The 15546-nt window shown below is 47.6% G+C and overlaps 1 protein-coding gene across 1 annotated transcript in view; it reads right to left on the bottom strand.

Moving 5' to 3' along the window:
• CHST12 (carbohydrate (chondroitin 4) sulfotransferase 12) overlaps window positions 1-15483 on the bottom strand; it is a 34150-nt gene extending 18667 nt beyond the window's left edge. Inside the window, exon 1 of the mRNA XM_011956968.1 lies at window positions 15408-15483. The gene's annotated coding sequence lies outside the window, so the exon portion shown is untranslated. The remainder of the gene's footprint in view (window positions 1-15407) is intronic.
• Between the last annotated feature and the right edge of the window lie 63 nt (window positions 15484-15546).

Here is a 15546-nt window from a genome sequence, read left to right as displayed (position 1 = left end):
GTAGAGATGGGGTTTCATCATGTTGACCAGGATGGTCTTGAACTCCTGGGCTCAAGTGATCCACCTGCCTTGGCCTCCCAAAGTGATGGGAATACAGGCATGAGCCACCGCATCCAGCCAAGCTTTAACTTTAAAAGGTGGTTTGGACAACCAGACATGGTGGTTCATGCCTGTGATCCCAGCACTTTGGGAAGCCAAGACAGGGGGACTGCTTGAGCCAAGGGGTTCAAGACCAGCCTGGTCCACACAGTGAGACCTCATCTCTACCAATAATTTTTAAAATCAGCTGGGCATGACGGCACACACCTGTGGTCCCAGCGACTCTGGAGGCTTAAGTGGGAAAATGGCTTGAACCCAGGAGGTCAAGGCTGCAGTAAGCTATGATTGTGCCACCGTACTCCAGCCTGGGTGACAGGGTAAGACCGCATCTCAAAAAACAAAACAGCAACAGAACAACATACCGGAATGTCTGGCCCAGTGACTTACGCGGCTCCGGCCTGAAGCCCACGTGACTCTTGCTACCTTCTGGGCACGAGAGAAGCATTCAGGGAAGAGTCGGACAGAATCGCTGGGCTGGACACTGTGGTCACGATCCCACCTGCTTCCAAAACACATCACGGGCAACACTGAACCCATCAAGTAATTTTTCATTAAAAAGAAAAAGGACATGATTTCCAAACGCAAATCTCCCACTCTTTCCACAAAAACCCCCCGTGATTTGAAGCAGAGCACGCAGAGGCATCTCAGACGAACGGACGTATAACCCGCCTGCCGCACACCAACCACGGGCTCCTGCCCCCAGCAAGGGAACCCACAGAGCCAAGTTTCACTGAGAAGCATCATCCGCCAGGAAACTGCAGGGGTTGGGGGTGCTTTTCCGCAGGGGCTGTGTCAGATGCCCTCATAAATGGCACTGAAAATTATTAGGTTAGGTTTAAAGGCAAACACTGCGGTTAGGCTGACAGAGCTGTGTCTTAGCTCCGGGTGGGGCTGTTAAATGTTTCTTCGCTCACACACAACATGCAGGGCATGAAGCCAGGGGCAGACTCTGCAGCCCCAGGGAGCAAGCCCATGCCGGCTGCCCACGCAAGGCCACTGGTCCAATCACGCCCTTATTGCTAACGGTGGGCAAAACACTGGGGAAAGAAAAGGCAGCTGGCAGCAGACCGCTGTGGCCTTAGCTCGCCGGTGTTCAGCCATGTGTCACCCTGACGCGACCACAGCCATCCTTGCTCTGGAAGACACTGCCACGTGGCCAGACCTGTATTAAGCGCCCCAGAAGGGCATTTTCCACATTTTTACAGCAGAACTGACATTATCATACAAAAAGGTCACGTGATACATGGCTGATTTTGTGTGTTGACTGGACTGGACCATGGGGTACCCAGATATTTGGTTAAGCATACTCTGAGTGTGTCTGTGGGCGTGTTTCTGGAGGAGAGTAACATCCAGATGGGCGGACTGAGGTATCAGAGGCCCTTCCAGTATGAGAGGGCCTCAACCGGTCCACTGAAGGCCCACGTACAACAGAAAGGTGGAATAAGGCCAGGCGTCGTGGCTCACGCCTATAATCCCAGCACTTTGGGAGGCCAAGGCAGGTGGATCAGTTGAGGTCAGGAGTTCGAGACCAGCCTGGCCAACATAATGAAACCCTGTCTCTACTAAAAATACAAAAATTAGCCGGGCCTGGTGGCACATGCCTGTCATCCCAGCTACACAGGAGGCTGAGGCAGGAGAATCGCTTGAACCTGGGAGGTGGAGGTTGCAGTGAGCTAAGATCACACCACTGTACTCCAGCCTGGGCAACACTGCAAGACTCCATCACAAAAAAAAAAAAAAAAAAGAAAACATGGTGACACATGCCTGTAATCCCAGCTACTCAGGAGGCTGAGGCAGGAGAATCGCTTGAACCCAGGAAGCAGAAGTTGCAGTGAGCTGAGATCACGCCACTGCACTCCTGCCTGGCCAACAGTGCGAGACTCTGCCTCAAAAAAAAAAAAAAAAAAGGCGAGGGGGGAGTAAGAAAATCAACTGTCTCTGCCTGCCTGTCTTTGAGCTGGGACACTGGTCTTCCACCTTTGGACTCCATCTCAGACTGGAGTTATACCATTGGCTCCCCAGGGTCTGAATTTCTCAGCCTCCGTAATCGTGTGAGCCAATTCCTCATCATCAATCTCTTTGTATACACATTGCAAAAGGAAAATGAAATCTCAGGACCCCAAATTCACCAAGCTAAAGGGAAAGTTAGGCTTAGCAACCAAGTCACGCAAAAAAAAAAAAAAAAAAAAAAAAAAAAACACTACCTTCTTTTCTTTCCCAGATAAAGTAATTTACACGCTTATTTATCGCATGTAAAATGCAGATTTACTGTGTGGAGAAGAAGGCGTATGTGACTCTGCCCCACTCCCTTCTTTTCACGTGTAAAATGTAGATTCACTGAATGGTACTCAAAGCCTCACAAAAATGTGACCACTGGCCTCACTGCCTACTCCACCTCCTTTTTTTCCCCTCTTCCCCTCCTGCCTACTGCTTCCTCTTTAAATACTGAAGTTCCCAAAACCCTCTTTGGAAAAAGCACAGGCCACAGATCCTACGATGACTTGCTTCTTTCTTAACCTTGGCAAAATACACCTAGAAATCGACTGAGATCTGTTTCTGTTTCCACGCCAGCTAACACAACATCCATTCTGCAGCCCATGGATCAAGGAGTAATTTTGACTTTCAGGTCTTATTACTAAAGGAATACATTTTATAAGGCTAAAGCTGCCATCCACAGTGATTCTTCTGCAGGATCTGGGCAAAGTAAACTGAAAACCTGGAAAGGATTCACCATTCTAATGTCTTTAAGAACATTCGGGATTCACAGGAGGAGATCAAAATAGCAACATTAATAGCAGTTTGAAGAAGCTGATTCCAGTCCTCATGGATGACTCTGAGGAGTTCAAGCCTCCAGTGCAGGAAGTAACAGCAGATGTGGTGGAAACAGCAAGACAAGTAGAATTAGAAGTAGAGCCTGAAGATGTGGCTGAATCATTGCAATCTCACGTTCAAAGCTGAACGGATGAAGAGTTGCTTCTTACGAAGGAGCAAAAAGAAGCAGTTTCTTGAGAAGGAATCTACTCTGAGTAAAGATGCTGTGAACTCTGCTGAGATGACCATAAAAGATTTAGAATACTTCATACACTTAGATGAAAACGTAGTGGCAAGGTTTGAGAAGATTAAATGTTATCAGACAGCATCATGTGCTACAGGAAAACCTTTTGTGAGAGTCAATAAATGCAGCACACTTCATTGCTGTCTTAAGAAATTGCCACAGCCACTCCAGCCTTCAGCAACCACCACCCTGATCAGTCAGCAGCTATCAACATCAAGACAGGACCCTCCACCAGCAAAAAGACTGCCACTCGCTGAAGGCTCAGATAATTGTTAGCATTTTTTAGCAGTATTTTTAAATTAAGGTATGTACATTATTTCTTAGACATAATGCTATTGCACACTTAATAGACTACAGTACAGTGTAAATATAACTTTTTTTTTTTTTTTTGAGGTGGAGTTTCGTTCTTGTCATCCAGGTTGGGATGCAGTGGCACGATCGTGGCTCACTGCAACCTCTGCCTCCGGGGTTCAAGTGATTCTCCTGCCTCAGCCTCCTGAGTAGCTGGGATTACAGGCGCCCACCACCACGCCTGGCTAATTTTTTGTATTTTTAATACAGATGGGGTTTCATCATGTTGGTCGGGCTGGTCTTGAACTCCTGACCTCAGGTGATCCACCCACCTTGGCCTCCCAAAGTGCAGGGAGTGAGGCGTGAGCCACTGCACCCGGCCAAACGTAATTTTTATATGCACTGGGAAACGCAAAAACTTTGTTGACTCGCTTTACTGTGATATTCACTTGATTGTGGTGGTCCGGAACTGAACCTGCAACATCTCTGAAGTATGTCTATAGAGATAAATGAGACGGCATAAAGTCCTGAAAGAGATCCACATGTATGTGGCTATTTTCAAAAGGTGGCAAAGTCATTCAATAAGGAATAAACAGTCTTTTCAACAAATGGTGCTGAAACAACTGCATATCTGTATGAAAAAGAATGAACCTCAACCCCACGCCTCACACAAAAATTAACTCACGATGGATCACGGCCTTACATATAAACACTAAAACCAAAACGTTCAGAGGAAAACAGGAAAAAATCTCCATGACTTTGAAGAAGGCAAAGATTTGTTGGGATACCAAAAGCACGAATTATGAGAGAAAAATGTGGTAAACTGGACTTCATTAAAATTTAAAACTTAGGATCTTCAAATTTTACCATTAAAGAGAGTCAAGGCCAGGCACGGTGGCTCACACCTGTAATCCCAGCACTTTGGGAGGCCGAGAAGGGTGGATCACCTGACGTCAGGAGTTCAAGACCAGCCTGGCCAACATGGTGAAACCCTGTCTCCACTAAAATTACAAAATTAGCCGGGTGTGGTGGCAGGTGCCTGTAAACCCAGATACTCGGAAGCCTCAGGCAAGAGAATCGCTTGAACCCAGGAGGTGGAGGTTGCAGTGAGCCAAGATCATGCCATTACACTCCAGCCTGGGTGACAAGACCAAAACTCCGTCTCAGAGAGGCAAAAAAAAAGAAAAAGAAAAAAAGAAAGTAAAAGATAGACCATAGGCTGGAAGAAAATATTCTCAATATGTAAATCTAACAAAGTGCCTATATCCAGAATACATAAAGAGCTCTTACAACAGAAAAGAAAATAAACCCAACTAAAAAATGAGCAAAAAATTTGAGCAGACATTTCACAAAAGAAGTACAAATAGTCAGAAAGCACACAGGAAAGTGCTCATCATCACTGGTCATCAAAGAAATGCAAATTAAAATGAGATACCTGGCCGGGCTCGGTGGCTCACGCCTGTAATCCCAGCACTTTGGGAGGTTGAGGTAGGTGGATCACCTAAGGTCAGAAGTTCGAGACCAGCCTGGCCAACATAGTGAAACCCCATCTCTACTAAAAATACAAAAATTAGCTGGGTGTGGTGGCGGGTGCCTGTGATCCCAGCTACTCAGGAGGCTGAGGCAGGAGAATCACTTGAACCCAGGAGGCAGAGGTTGCAGTGAGCCGAGATCATACCATTGCACTCCAGCCTGGGCGGCAGAGCAAGACTATCTCAAAAAAAAAAGCTAAAACCTGAAAACAACCCCACTGTCCATCAGCAAGTGAGTGTGCAAAGGGTGAATGGCTGATTCATGGGTGAATGCCACAGGTCGCACGCTGAAAAAGGAGCCAGACGTAGAACACTGCATGTTCAATGGTTCCATTTATATGACTCTTAAAAGAGGCCAAAATTGTGATGAAAATTATAGACTGCAAAGGAGGACGAGGAAACTCGGGGCAACAGAAATGCTCTACTGTTTGATTGCAGAGGTAGGTATAAGGTGCATATGTTTGGCCACGTTCCTCAAACTGCATACTTAAAATGGGTACGTTTTATTGCATGTAAATCATACCTCAATACATCTGATTTAAAGTTAAAAAGAAAATGTTTGTGGTTTTATGAGGCTGATCTCCAGAGGCTAACACTTCTCTCTCTTATTAGAGAATAAGGAATGCAATGGTCTGGCTCTCACCCATTTCCACAATACAGAAGAAAACAGCAGTGCAGAGTTCCGCGCAGACACGGAGGGACGGGGAGGAAGAGGGAAGGGATACCGGGACCAAGTCCGGCCTCTGCTGAGTGGCCTGGGCCAAGTCATTTTATGTCTGACTGTCAGTCCATCTACAAAAGAAGAACAAACTAGGCCTTTCTGCTAACCAGAGCTACCGAGAGTACAAAAACAAGAAAATATAGCTAAGTGTTCCATAAAACAGTAAAGCACTTTCTTTAGACTCTGCCCCTGGCCTTACTTATCTCTCTGTCTTCATCAGGCCCTCAAATATTTGTTACACAAATGTGTGTTATTTTTATTATTACTCATGCTTTCTACCAAGAGCTAGTTATCAATAGTAAAAAAAAAAAAAAAAATTGTCTATGTGCAAATTGATTTTAAAATAACAATACCAATAGCTAACATGTTGCTAAAAGTGATGTTCTAAGGGCTTTGCACATATTACTTTGTTTAATCCTCACATGAACTGGGATGAAATGGGGACAAAAAATTAACAGAATACATAGCCTACCCATTCCTCATACTATCCTTATGAGGCATGATTATAACAAGCTCAGCCTGCCTACAACAAACAGACCTAAAATCACTCATCGCATACTCCTCCATAAGTCATATAGCCTTAGTAATTACAGCTTCCCTCATTCAAACCCCCTGAAGCTTCACTGGCGCAATCATCCATAATCGCCCATGGACTCACTTCATCCATACTATTTTGCCTAGCGAACTCAAACTATGAACGAACTCATAGCCGCATCATAATACTCTCCCGAGGGCTCCAAACTCTACTTCCATTAATAGCCTTCTGGTGGTTTACAGCCAATCTTACCAATCTTGCCTTACCCCCTACTGTCAACCTCATAGGTTGCACGAGTCTACAAGAGCTAGCAGTGTTTAGAGCAGGCATGGGAACTCACGCTGTTGTTGGAGAGCCCCCTTCCTTGCCACTCTGCTCTGCTGGCCTCTACAGTGTATGTTTATGCAGAATTGGTAGGTTTCACTAGACAGTCAAATTTCTATTTCCTTTATTGTTGAGGGAAGTAGCTTCTTCGTGTCCAAATAACCAAGCCCTAGAGCACTAAATTGAGTGACATGACCTTCATTAAGAAGTCCAAGAATGTTTCAAGTGTATTTATTTATGCTACTGGCACGAAGACCAGAAACTACCTACTTCTTGTCCAGCTTTACAGACGTTATATAAGGCAAATAATTCACTGCAGTTCCCATCGCTGGAGTCAACGAAAATGTGGAAAGTTTCTGTTACTGGTGTCAATATTTGCTCTCTGCATGTCCTGGGCTGCCTGGAACTTACACACAGTGGTGTTTCATTAAAACCCCCATCGGAAGACCCATTTTCACATGGTACCTCCAGGACTATGGTTTATTTGCTTATAAAATTACTTCATTTGTGTTCAGTTAACTACATCTGACGGTATATCCAAATAAAAATATGTAATAAATGGTCACATTGATGAGAATGGAATGTTGATTTATATCCCAGGAAACCTGAATGAAAATCGAGCCCAAACTTAGCCTTTGAAGTAAAGTAACTTCCCCGCAGAGCTGGTCCTAGGGCACAGAGGCGATCAGCTACGTCAGCACTTCCCAAGTAGACAGGAAATCCACGCACGTATACCAGTCCAATATTCCCAAACTGGGTTTCAAGTTCTTAGAAGACAGGGATCATATCTCATGTACCTTCTGTATTCCTCATAAGGCTCAAATATTTGTTGCATGATATTTGACTCTAGAATACAAATGATAACTCATTTGACTCAACTGACTTCAGAGTTAAGTCAATTCTTGGCCAGGCGCAGTGGCTCACTCCTGTAATCCCAGCACTTTGGGAAGTCAAGCTGGGTGGATCACCTGAGGTCAGGAGACCAGCCTGGCTAACATGGCAAAACTCCATCTCTACAAAATACAAAAACTAGCTGGGTGTGGTGGCTGGTGCCTATCATCCCAGCAACTTGAGAGACTGAGGCAGAGAGAATCGCTTGAGCCCAGGAGGTGGAGGTTGCAGTGAGTCAAGATTGCTCCACTGTACTCCAGACTGGGCAACAGAGCGAGACGCCGTCTCAAAAAAAAAACAAAAAAACAGTTAAGTCAACTCAAAGAAATTATTTCAGAACAAAATGATAATCTCACTATGATCATAAGAACCTGCTTGGGGCTTTACATGCAAAATATATCCAGGCTCAGGCCAGGTGCAGTGGCTGACACCTGTAATCCCAACGCTTTAGGTGGCCAAGGCAGGATACTTGTTTGAGACCAGGAGTTCAAGATCAGATTGTGCAACACAGCAAGAAGCTGTCTGTACAAAAATTTAAAAATTAGCCAGGTATGGTAGTGTACACCTGTAGTCCCAGCTACCCAGGAGGCTGAGGTCGGAGGATCTCTTGAGCCCAGGAGGCCAAGGCTGCAGTGAACTATGATCACACCACTGTACTCCAGCCCTCCAGCCTGGGTGACAGAGTGAGATCTCGTCTCAAAATTTAAAAATAAAGTAAACAGGTATCCAGGCTCTAACCTGTCAAGTCCCCTCTGCCCCACCTACACCCCACCCTGCCCCAATCACCATCAGCTCTCACCTGCGTTATTGCAACAGCCTCCAAACCGGTCTCCCTGCTTCTGCTCCCAGGCCCATAGAATCCATTTTCAACCCCAAAGCCATGGTTATTCTGTTAAAGTTGGATCATGTCATCTCTGATCACTGGAGTCCAGTGGCTTCCTATCTCGAGTCCTTCCAATGGCCCATGACGGGGACTCCACTGATCTCCTCTCCTATCACAGTCCCCCTCGGCAACCCTCTCCAGCCTCAACAGTCTCCTTGCCATTCATCCACCGCACCCAGCAGGCTCCTGCTGCTGGGCCTCTGCATCACCGTCCCTCAGCTGGGGAATCCCAGGGCAGTCCCACACTTCCTTCAGATCTCTGCTCGATGCTCACCTCCTCAGCAAGGCCTTCCCTAACCACCCTGAGAAAGTAGGTCCTGGCCTCTACCCTGCACTCCCCAGTCCCATACCCTGGTTTTCTTCATAGCAGCATTTATCTCATCCCTACCTGAAATCATGTTTTTATTATTGTTAGAGTAGTGTCTCGCCTCTACCCTGCACTCCCCAGCCCCATACCCTGGTTTTCTTCCTAGCAGCGTTTATCCCATCCCTACCTCACATTGTGTATTTATTAGTTTTAGAGTAGTGTCTCGCCTCTACCCCGCACTTCCCAGCCCCATACCCTGGTTTTCTTCATAGCAGCATTTAGCCCATCCTTACCTCACATCGTGTATTTATTAGTTTTAGAGTAGTGTCTCGCTGTGTCACCCAGGATGGAGTGCAGGGGCGCAATCACAGAATCCCTGAACTGCTGGGCTCAAGTGATCCTCCTGCCTCAGCCTCCCAAAGTATCAGGATTACAGGCATGAGCCACCGTGCCCGGCCGCAAATAACTCAGATTGGCTGGTTAATCTGTTCATTGCCTTCCTGTACTGAAACCTTAAAAGGGAGGTCCTCGTCCTGTCTCACAGTGTATCTCAAGGCGTACAGTAGCATTTGGCACTCAGTACTTGCTCAAGAAAGAGGGGTTGTTCTAACAAAAACCAGACAAATGTGACGGACTCTGATTGCCTCATTTCTGAAAGGTGGGGACAGGTGAAGAATGACCTATAATATATTCTCTCTACCGGTGGGTATATTTTAAAACCCCCTTACAAAATGACGAAAGAAAGCACTTGGCCAGGCGTGGTGGCTCACGCCTATAATCATAATTACTTGAACCCAGGAAGCAGAGGCTGCAACGAGATCATATCACTGCACTCCAGCCTAGGTGACAGAGCGAGACTCTGCCTCAAAGAAAACAAACAAAAAAAGAAAGCACTCAGAATCTCTGATGAATGACCTCAATGAAGAGACAGGATACAGAGAACAATGACAATAACCAAGAGGAAACCAGCAAGGAAACGCTCCCTCTTAACAGGCCAATGCACAGAGGCAGGCAAGGGCCCCCATTCCGCCAGAGCAGAAAGTCCATCTGAGGCTGTTCCCATTTGTGTCAGTTCAATGCTACACATACACACTGATGAAAGACTGAAATCACTCCGTGAGGTGAAGTTCATTAGGAAACCCAGCAGGCTCTGTCTCTGCTTCCCTTTCTCACCTCCGCCCAGGATTCTTCTTCTTTTTTTAGACAGGGTCTTGCTCTGGCACCCAGGCTAGAGTGGAATGCAATGGTTCGATCTCTGCTCACTGCAATCTCCGCCTCCTGGGCTCAAGTGAAGTGATCCTCCCACCTCAGCCACCCAAGGCGCTGAGACTACAGACACAGGCCACTATGTCTGGCTAATTTTTGTATTTTCAGTAGAGACAGGGTTTCGCCATGTTGCCCAGGCTGGTCTTGAACTCCTGGACTCAAGCAATCCTTGTGCCTTGGCCTCCTGAAGTGCTGGGATTACAGGTGGGAACCACTGCACCCTACCCTCTCCATAATTCTTTTTAGCTAATTCTTTTAACGTCTGCCTTCAGAGTGAACCTTGGTTGTTCAACTTGGGGCATTAGCGACTGACTTCCTGAGGCAACAGGGGAAAATGCGCTCTCCACACCTTCTCTGCCCAGGCGCATCATAATTTCAACTAGAGAAGCAGTCAGTGTTTACATAAATTATTATCATTGCGGAGAGGCTATTCACAGCTGCGCCTTGTAGTACACCATAATTATTTTTCTTTTCCCCCCCGCTCGATAGTTTATTTTCCCTGGAACTAATAACAGTCTTGTGTTTTCATTTGCTTTGTTTAGTACTTATCACTAATCCCGCCCCAACTCTGCCAACTGTTTCAACTCCTCTCCAGATGTTCCAGCACGTCAGGTGTCCTGCTAATTTCATCTTCTCCCAAAGAATCTCTTCAAGGAGTCTCTGATGAGCTGGGGTCAGGACGCGTCTGCTCTCCTCACCAGCACCTGGCTGGGATCTCCCTTCGACAGGTTCTTTTCACCTCTAACCTGGAAGAAATCCTGTTCCCACCAGCCAGTCTCTCTCAGTCTAGACTTACTGCCTCATCTGGAGAGACGACATCTGCCAATTGTCTTCTTAAAGCATGAAGGACAAATCTGGGAGCAAGTCTGAAGGTGTCTTTACCCTACCCTCCCTTGCCTGAGTGTGGACTTCCAGGCTGAAAACGCATCCTTCAGAATTTCTCAGGCAAGGCTCTGCCGTCTCCTGCCATCCAGTGCTGCTTCGAAAAAGCCCAGGTCCTTCTGCTTCTTTTCATTTTAATTGTAGTTCGTTCTTCTGCCTTTTTCCACATGTTCTAACCTTCTGCCTCTTGACCTGTGATGACCTATTTGTGATTTGTTTTTACTTTTTCCTCTTGTTCTGAGATTTCACAACAGCATGTCCTGGAGTGGGAACGCAAGTATCTTTTTTTTTTTTTGAGACGGAGTCTCGCTCTCGTTGCCCAGGTTGTAGTGCAATGGCATGATCTCAGCTCACTGCAACCTCCGCCTCCCAGGTTCAAGCAATTCTCCTGTCTCAGCCTCCTGAGTCACTGGGATTACAGGCACCCGCCACCACGCCTGGCTAATTTTTGTATTTGCAGTAGAGACGGGGTTTCACTACGTGGGCCAGACTGGTCTCAAACTCCTGGCCTCAAGTGATCTGTCCACCTCGGCCACCCAAAGTGCTGGGATTACAGGCATGAGCCACAGCACCTGGCCTCCAAACTCTCACTATCCAAATTCTGGGGTCAACAGCTGCAGACATGCTTTCAAATAAATCCTTCCCCTCAAAAGCTCTCACTAGTGTTTATCTGAAACTCAGCCTCTCTCACTATCCAAGTTTGCCGCCCAGGCTTTTTTTCTTTTCTTTTCTTTCCATTTCATTTCATTTCATTTCATTTCAATTTTTGAGACAGTCTCATTCTATTGCCCAGGCTGGAGTGCAGTGGCACGATCTGGGCTCACTGTAACCTCTGCCTCCTGGGTTCAAGCAATTCTCCTGCCTCAGCCTCCTGAGTATGGGATTACAGGCACCCACCATCCTGCTTGGCTAATTTTTGTATTTTTAGTAGAGATGGGGTTTCATCATGATGGTCAGGCTGGTCTCAAACTCCTGACCTCAAGTGATCTGCCCACTTCAGCCTCACAAAGTGCAGGGATTACAGTCATGAGCCACCGTGCCTGGCCTATTTTATTTTATTTTTATTTTTTTGAGATGGAGTCTCGCTCTGTCACCCAGGCTGGAGTGCAGTGGTGAGATCTTGGCTCATTGCAACCTCTGCCTCCTGGGTTCAAGCGATTCTCTTGCCTCAGCCTCCTGAGTAGACGGGATTACAGGCGCCCACCACCATGCCCAGCTAATTTGTTTTATTTTGTTTTAATAGAGATGGGGTTTCACCATGTTAGCCAGGCTGGTCTCGAACTCCTGACCTCAGTGATCCACCTACCTCCCAAATTGCTGGGATTATAGGCATGAGCTACCATACCCAGCCTTCCCAGTCTTTTAATATCCAAGTTGGGAAGTGAAGAGGCTAGAGAGTGAAGGATACCTGCATTTTCACCCATGGTGCTGGTCACTGGGTGGGCCTCTTTAACCCAGAAACTTTGGGTTTTAGGAAATTATTTTGTGAATTTCATCCTGTTTTCCCTATTGTTTTCTTGCGGAAACTTTTTAAAAAGTATTTTATTTTATTTTTTAGTGATGGGGTCTTGCTCTGTCACCCAGGCTGGACTGCAGTGGCATGATCACAGCTCACTGCAGCCTCAAACTCCTGGGCTCAAGTGCTCCTCCCACCTCAGCCTCCCAAGTAGCTGGGACTACAGGTGCATACCACCACACCTGGCTAATTTTTAAATTTTCTTGTAGAGATGGGGTCTTGCTATGTTGCCCAGGCTGGTCTTGAACTCCTGGCCTCAAGCGATCCTCTCACCTCAGCTTTGAAACTGTTACTATTCAGCTGCCGACTTCCTGATCTGATCCTTTCCGTTTCTTTTTTCTCTCATGTGCCACCTCCTTGCTTTTCTGTTCTACTTTCTGAGGGAGTTCCTCAACTTTATCTTTCACCCACTAACTGATTTTCTTATTTCTGCTTTTTTTTATAGATATACAAGAGTTCTCTTTTTGGATCTCTGAAAGCTCCTTTTGGTGGCTTTTTTTTGGAGCTTCCTGTTCTTGCCTCACGTTTGCGATATTTTCTCTTACCTCTGTGTGGACATTAATGACAGTCTGCTTTCTAAGGCTCCTTCCTGTACGCTCTCTCGTTTCCCAGTGTGTATTCCGGTCTCAATCTCCTGTAGCAGAGGTTTTCTTCAGATGCCTTTGGTTATCTGCTCATATTTAACGGATGGGGATTTTTGAAGCTTGATGCCTTGAACACTGGGAGGGGGTTATTAATTCGTTAGCAAGGGATGCAGCTGGGCCTGCTGACGGGTGACCTCCTGATGTCATTAACTTTAGTCTTTTCTCCTGGGCTACTCAGATTCCCCAAAGACACATCCATCCTCCTGTCCAGAGGGAAAAGCCCCAGCTGGTCATGTTCTGGGAGCCAAAGGGGCCCTGTTCGCTTCCTCCTCCTGTGCCCTGTACAGCACCACACCCCTACCCCCTACTCAACTGTACCTGTTTCCCATTCTTCTCTGAAATATCTTTAAAGTTTCTAAACAGTTACAGAAACCACCACCTTGGTTAACAGCAGGAAGTAATAAGTTGGAGAGTCAATTATCTCCAGGCACATCTGCGGGCCTACAGCCCTGCTGGCAGCCACAGACCCACTAAGTAGGTATGAAACTAACAGCTACTCTCTGAAGAGAAAGACAATTCAAGAATCGAAACTCAAGATGTAAGGTTTTTTTTAAACGACAAACCGCATGTGTTTCAGTATCATCAATAACCCATCTTTTCCCACCGACGGTTCCTTCAGCCCCAGACCCACTCTAGAAGAGAATCACCCGCTATCCTCAGTGACTGTGCGTAGTCAAGGAACTGCAAGCCCAAGGTCAGCCAACCAACAGGGCCTCTCTTCAGCTCTCGATCCCTTCCCACTGGGGTTCCTGGGGATTCCCTCCTTGTACAGGCTGTCTCTTCTCTACAAGGTCACATCTCCAATATGGCCACTAATACCGCCAACTCTGCCGGTCTAAAACCCACGTGTTTGGCCCTTCCTCTCCCACCCAACCCCAGCACTCCTCATGGTAGGCTAGAGGTCCCAGCTGCCCTTGCTGCTACAGGTCACCACATCTCACAAAGCACCACCCTCCAGTGGATTTGGCAACATCTTTCAGCTCCATGCCCGCCCCCACTCTCTCACTGTCCCACACCCACGCCGCACAAGGTTACTCAACTCAGCTCCACTGCCCAGATGCAAAACCCACCTCTCATATTCTCACCAGGATCACTTTTCTGAAACACATCTAATCGCATCACACCCAAACCACCACCAAAGGGATAAAAGCTTAAACTCCCTGGCACAGCTTTCAGGACCCTGCACAATCAGAAATCCATCTTTACAGTCTTTTTTTCACTCTGTTGCCCAGGCTGGAGTGCAGTGGTCCAATGTCGGCTCACTGCGACTTTTGCCTCTGAGTTCAAGCAATGCTCTTGACTCAGCCTCCCAAGCAGCTGGGACTTCAGGTGTGCACCACCACACCCAGCTAAATTTTGTATTTTTAGTACAGAGGGGGTTTCACCATGTTGGCCACGCTGGTCTTGGACTCCTGACCTCAGGTGATTCACCCGCCTCAGCCACCCAAAGTGCTCGCCAAAGTGCCTCCAGTCTTGTACCTCCAGGCACGAGCCACCTCGCCCAGCCTTCCAGTCTTAGCTTCCAACCCAATCCTCAAACCCCACCTCACCAAGAACACAGCGACCCACCATCTCCCCCAAACATCGCTTTCGCTTCCATATCTCCGCATGCCCTTTGCCTCCAAAGGCCCAATTCGTAGGTCCTCTCCACTGTGGAAAACGTCGGAAAATGTCTCCACATTCTGTTAACGCCTGCACCACAGCCCCAACCCCACACTGTCGCAGCCAGGCTGGCCGTGAGCTCCCAGGGCAAGGCCCGCACTATTATCACCATCTACCCCAGCTTGGCATCTTGCACTCAATTGGAAGTTTGATAAAAAAGCTGGAGTCCACTGAGTGACAGCAGACAGTTACCGATGGCCCCAAAGCATCAGCCCAAAGTCCCATAAACTCCTTTGCAGGGAAATAAAGCTTCTATGCTATTCCAGGCAGGTGCTCCTTCAGATCTCAAGCGTTGCACCTTCGTGTAGCAATCTCCTCGTTACCCCTGTTTTCTCTCCCTCCTCACTCAGACACCAGCCCTGACTCCCAACCCCAGATGCTCACGGTGAGGGGCTAACCTGTGTCCCTGCGTGGGGGTAGGAGGGGAACCCGCTGAGCTGTCCCCAGCCACCCACAGCCGGGAGCAGCACCGTAGGACCTGGTGTCCTGGAAGATGTACTGCGTCCAGCACTGCGCCTGCAACCCACATTCCTATTCACCCGGGGTTTCCGAGTCCCCACAGCCCCGATTATGAACTAAATAATTTAATAATGCTGGAAACACTACGGCTTGTTGTGCTGCCCGCCAGACAGAGCCTCTGCCCGAGCCAAGGCTTTGCCAGCGGTGTCTCGGTGGCCGGGAGCCCGCAGAGGAGGTCTAAGTCCCACTGTTCCCGGACTAAATGCACGGTTTCCTCTCGCAGACAGGCAGGGCTGCGGCTTCTGGAGTGAGAGGTCATTTAAGGGATATCCCGAGCGACCTGCCAGTGCTGCTGGCGTCTGCAGGCTCCAGGGCTGCGGTCGGCCGGGCCGGGGAGCCCCGTTCAGGTGACAGCAGGCACAGTAGGTGTTCTGGGGGGCCGGGGAGCCCCGTTCAGGTGACAGCAGGCACGGAGGGGG

The sequence above is a fragment of the Colobus angolensis genome, unplaced genomic scaffold, assembly GCF_000951035.1.
Source record: "Colobus angolensis palliatus isolate OR3802 unplaced genomic scaffold, Cang.pa_1.0 Scaffold43, whole genome shotgun sequence".
Classification (NCBI taxonomy): Eukaryota; Metazoa; Chordata; class Mammalia; order Primates; family Cercopithecidae; genus Colobus; species Colobus angolensis.
Note: the sequence above shows the minus strand (reverse complement) of the source record. Positions and strands in the feature narration are given on the sequence as shown.